Consider the following 6,142-nt stretch of genomic DNA (forward strand, 5'->3'; position numbering starts at 1 on the left):
ACAATAGAGCTTATATAGTTATAATATTTAGAATTATCGAAAGACACCAAGCTACGGTACTGAACTACTTGTGTATACGATGGCCTACCTTCCTCATTTGCTAGGCCTATTCTGAGACCCTTCTCCTAGACTAGTAGTACTTTATCGATTTGAATGACATGCCTGTGAACATTTAGAGACTGTGAACACTTTTCATGCAGGGTTGCAACATATCTACATACACGTGATATACTGAAAAACACTATCCAGCAATGCTTAAAGCAACTTATTTGAAAATAAGGTACGATTAAAGGGTTAATATTCCGCCCCGAGGCACATGAGGTGTCACTGAAGGTCTCGTTTGCTTCGCTCACTCGTTTGTTTTATTCGGTGGTTATAGCAAAGGACCAGGTCTTATGACACCTAGGAACGGGTGGGTCATTAACGTATAGCCAATCGAAACTGCCACATATAGGAAATACAAATTCCTTATGGCACTATGAATGTGTTATATGCATTATCCCACTTTGATTTCAAGATTTCTATAGACATTGCAGTAATGTTGAGATGTCAATATGTATCAATGCTTACTCCTCAGATAGATTTTCAACAGGTAGGTAAAGATATTGCACACGCAGTCAGCACGTCCCGGTCTAGAGAGCAGTGAGCAAAATGTGAAACCTCACATGAGTACATGGAAATGTATTTCTATATCACTCAGCTTTCCCCTCCAGTGGTCAAGTGTAATAAATATCGGAAGACAGAGCTGGGGAAGAAACCCAAGGCGCGTCACACAATTTACGCCTTTGATTACCCCAGGGTTTTTACCATAGTGCACATCAATAATAAGCTGCAAGTGGAGTCTACTCCATTTTCAACCCATGAATGGTTGGTGAGCGCCATCAATATTTCTACTTTTGTGTCTTAAACCTTTTACTGCAACATCGATTTGGGTAGAAGGTGAATTAAGGCAGCCTTCCAGAACTGTAAAACTACGGCCCGTATTCTCCATGCACTAAATCTTCAAACCGTCTCCATTAAAACAAAGCTTTGAACTAAAGAAAGAGTAAATAAAATCACCAGGATTGTTATAAAATCAGGAGGATTCTTAAGACTCGTATGGACATAATTATCTCATGCCCATAATGTTTCAAGACATGTGTCTGTAAAGCTACTTGCCGGACACTTCAGTCCAATTCAGTAGTAGGACTGGCTTAATCAATTGAAATGTGTATAACAGTTGATCAGTGCTGCTTTGTCTTCTCATTAATCGGTTGGTAAGGCGTCAACAAGTCATTAGTAACTCCAACAAAGCTTGAAATGTCAGTCTACATTCTGAGAGGCACCGCCAAGGCTTTCTTTGGATGGAACGTATCAAGAGATACAATCCAAAGCATCTTTCCATACTACGAGACATTGGAGATAGAACTGTACAGTTCTTGCTGTGATTATTTCGGCAAAAAACAGTTATACTCTAATCTATCTATTTCCCCCTGTGAGTTAGGAGTGAGCTACCAACCTCTATAGACAGAAACATCCCTGACGAGAACGATGAAATATATGGTGCTATCTTCTTGAATAGTTCCCAGAAGTGTTCCCAGGCTAATATCCGACTGATAGAATTGAAATTTGACGGCCACAGTCTCATTTCTAAGTTATCAAAAAGTGTGGTACTTTCGCACACGAGGGGTAATAGAACTGATTGCAGGTAGGACGTTGGGTTTTGATACGCACAGGTTGTATGAAATACCACATCATCACAAGGCCTTCATGACACGTCTGATTGCTTTCCTGTGTTCTATAGCTACTTTCAAATGCATTAGATTCCGTTAAGGAGCGATTGGGCAGGGAAACACATAGATATGTTGAATCGAGAAGGAGTAGTAACGATTGTCTGCAACATATGTTCGGAGAAGAAACCCCAATATTTTAAAGAATAATAAAAAAAGTACCAAAGTGACTTTGACAAAACTAGAAAGTTGGACAGTTGCCATACTGTCACTTGATCTATTTGAAGAAGCACCAAGTGCCCCACTTAAAAGCTTTGATTGTGTTTATGCTGACAGTGGTTGTACGCTTCAATCTAATTCTACGACCGACAATTACACACCCAGGAATAAGGTCTACGCGGTGAAAATTTGATTCAGACCTACAAAGGCGTGGAGGTTTCCACGGAAAATGTCAGAAAAAAATCGATGCTGTACGTCTTTTTCCTGAAGCGTGCCTGGAACTCCACATTGGCAACAGTCCATTTTAGGAAAGTGAGGTTTCAGTACGGTACATGTGTGACATATTTGGTACCAATGTTGGTTGAAGCGGTACATACCATAACGTCTTCTATATTACAAAAACACTCCATGTATAACGTAGGTGACCTACATTTATATAGCAGTTGGTAAACTGGTACTGTCAAAAATAATGTTTTTCTATACGTAACTGCTCATCTATAAAAGAAGCAAAATACCCATTGAAAACTTTACTGTACGGAAACATGTGGCAGTGTTAATAGTAACTGCAGTCTATATATAGTACTCCGCGATAAGTTTTATCTACAAAGCAAACACAAAGAGGCAGAGCATCTTCATAAAAGAAGTGTAGAAAGAAGACTGTTCAACAACACCCAATATATGGCGGATGCATCTAACTTCAAAAAGGCAATCAATTAATTCGTAAATGGCTGCCTTTTGTATCAACATATTATCTTATCATTATGTATGTTTTTTTCTAATCTTGTTATCTGTACGTTTGTATGTCTATATGTTATTATAAACAATGAAAAATTAGACTTGATATGACTAAATGGTGTCAAAACAAACGAAACAACATCTTCTACATAGTAGGTAGTTAGGAGAAGTTCTACTGCTGCAGTACTGAAGTCAACCCAATTTACAACGGGCGAGGTCATTCAACTCACTTCATACGAAGGCAAAGACGATTCCTGACAGAAATAATAGTCTACCTTTTAACTCCTAAAAATTACACTTCATCACCATTATCAATGCAACGATCTCCTGATTAACATACTTTACCTAATTAGTTACAAGCTATTCTCCTATAACACTAAATTTATGTTAATACTGGAACTTCATTGCATTAACGATACACTTCGCAGGTGCTCATTCCGCAATATTGTCTGACCTGCCACTCAAAATTGATACTTAATCAAAACATATGTTCCTGTGTTTATGCGTACTCACGGGGGACATAAAGACGAGCCATAGTCTTTAATCTTGATAACGTAGTTGGAACGTTAACGCTGTTATCGACGTCTTCTTTCTCAGCCCTACAATATAGAGATGTAATAACACTCCTGTGCTTCCAACGGTAACGTCCTACTTTGATAAGCACGCCCACCCATCTGCTAATGACAATTATCGAGTTCCAAATACGCTGTGCTGACTACAGCAGGAAAGAGACGAATCTCTCTCCCACGTAGTTTCACGTCCCGGTACCAATTCGCCAAGCTTTGTAGTCGTTCTTCAAGATGGGTTGATGAGCTCAATCATGACAGTCAGGGAAGCGCAGACGGACAGAGTGAATAGATAAGGGAGTATTGGGTACATTAGGAGAATCCGTATGGATTACTGCAGAAAGATGCCTGATAGAAAGTGATACATCTCTCAGAGGTCAACTACATCCTCTAAAAAATCTACGAGAGGTGCAAGAAAACTTGATAAACTCGTTTTTTGAAAGGTTAGGTGTGCATTTTGGATGCTGGTACACTCATTGTTTAATTCACGTTGACAAGCTAGCTGTCTTGCCCTCCTTGTGCAGAATACCTAACAATTCCTTACAAACTTGTTGTACTAGGACTAAGTAATCGATATTGCAGTGTACCTCATGCCAAACATTCAATTAAGTTGAATCATGTGTCATCAAACAAGTGTGAAATGAAGTTGTAAAACGGCTAGTAACGTCTGCGGAGTTGGAGAGTTACGAGAACAAGGCATCGTTTTTAACCATTCTTTGAGTACAATTAAGAGTTTTTACGATTCATTCGCATGGCAGTCGTTAGAGCCAATCAACAGGCTGACCTAGCCAAAGAACTCACTGCAAGGATTACCAATAGAATCTAAACCATGACAAAATGCAAAGCTGGGAGCATGTGGCCAAATCCCGGTTTATCAACCATCGGCTATTAATCTATGGAATGTTAACCTTTTAATCTAAATCCCATAATATTATATAAGATATTTGTTCAAACAATATATAGGTATAACAAAAATCCACACAACCCTTGTCTTCTGCTACCATTACTCCAAATGATGCTATATAAGACTACTATACTAAGGGGGACACATCTATAAACACAGCTCCAAAGCAATATGTATACCTACATTTTCAAGGTGCTTGAACCGATCTTTATCAGAGAATAACAGGGTAATCAGGACATCTGACCTCTCGAGTGAAGGTCGGAGGTGTTGATGCACTCATTTCATGGGATAGCCCAAACCACAACCCGTACAGAAATAGGGACCGTTACGCCTGCAGATTGAAGCCTTCGGTGTCAAAGTTTAGAGCATACCGAGCAGCTTTAAGCTTTCTTCTTCAACCAAGCGTTTACGTTGTTTCAAGCGCGAATCTGGCGAGCAATGTGGGGATATCGGGGGTCGTGGCCCCTCTCTGAAGCTGGATCCTACGTCTGACAAATGGGATTGCTTTCAAAGGCCACGCCGCTCCCCGATAATCCAATCGTAAAATTGAGCAACTTACTTGCAAGCCAAATTGGGTAACAGGCCAAACACCGCGATATGAGGGGTTCTTCTGAAGGGTTGCTCATAGAATGGACCGATGGAAGGACCTGATACAGCCCTCGTGGGCTGTTTCAACCCATTATCCGATGCCTGAAAAAGTGTCCCAATGTGGATTTGTGTGCAGATAACGGAATGTTATAGGTTTTCCATCAGATTAGCCGGCCGTGAGTGGAGATAACACCCCTTACAGGAAACTAGATTTCAGCAGATGTAGACGTGGCTAAATAAAGTAAAGAAGATAGGGCAGTCATTAAGTGGTTTTGGGGCATCAACGACGCATTGATGGCTTTAGCTGAGTCTATTCACGGGACCATAAAGAACTTCGTAAAGCTTGAGGAGAACATCATCTAAGATAAGAGTCACTAGCTTGGTTGTTACGTATTACATAGTGTGATCCATTTTGGGCTTTTCCAATGTGTTTTTGAGGTCTTTTCTGGATTGATCTTTCACCTTATTTGCCTTACCTTTCGGCATTAAAAACGCTCCAGGGAAATTCTATAGGTGGAGTGGGATGCCTTCTGAAAACACCCACCAATCATCATTTAAGTACCATATAACCCCCTTAAACGCTGATTCGACAACAAATAGGGTATCAACATAGATATGTCATGCCGATTTTTTTCTACAACAGTCTTTTAAGAAGAAAAAGAGTACACTACTGCAAGAGCATCGCAGTTATTTCATGAAGTCTTTTTATATATGTCTTCTCGCTATCTTCCTTCTGTGAACTATGGCTGAAACTAGGACAAACTCCTCACGGGAAATAAACGCACTCACCCTCTTAATGTCGTTTGCGTTCTCTCAACCCGTGTCTCATCCTGTACCGCGGTGTTTAATCAGGCTCGAAAAAGGGCACTGTTAGATGACCCCTATAAAAGAAGCATCTATCTTCCTAACACCTCAAACCCCCTTAGTCTTAGCCCGTACTTTTTCAATAGCAATTTGTAATGCAGAGGGTGTCTTCTTTGTCATTTATGTATGACCTACCATGGCTGTTCACTAATTTGACAGAAACACAAGAAATTCTGTCTTTCAGGCATATATCATAGTTATGCAAGAAACTCCTTTCGTTCTGAATCAACGTTACACTGTAACTTCTAACATAAAAAAATTGAAATCAACTGTTTCAGCTGGCCAACTCCAGTCTTTGTTGAGCAACGAGCAGTCCAACGCTTCTGTGACGTCACTTTATGCAGATAACACACGTGATTCGGTAGCCAGTTGATCATAAGTATCAGAAATCCATTCCACCCAACCCCACCCCGGCCTCTGTTGCTTAGTCGAAAATTTGGGTAAGTCCTTATGTTGAAAGTTACACACGGTTTAACTAGCCTCCATAGCAGGCTCTCTATGGCCTTTTTTGGCACTTTTGCTGGCCATTTCGTTTTGTACTGGGTCGCTGATTGCTG

The sequence above is a fragment of the Branchiostoma floridae genome, chromosome 16 (genome assembly GCF_000003815.2).
Source record: "Branchiostoma floridae strain S238N-H82 chromosome 16, Bfl_VNyyK, whole genome shotgun sequence".
Lineage (NCBI taxonomy): Eukaryota > Metazoa > Chordata > Leptocardii > Amphioxiformes > Branchiostomatidae > Branchiostoma > Branchiostoma floridae.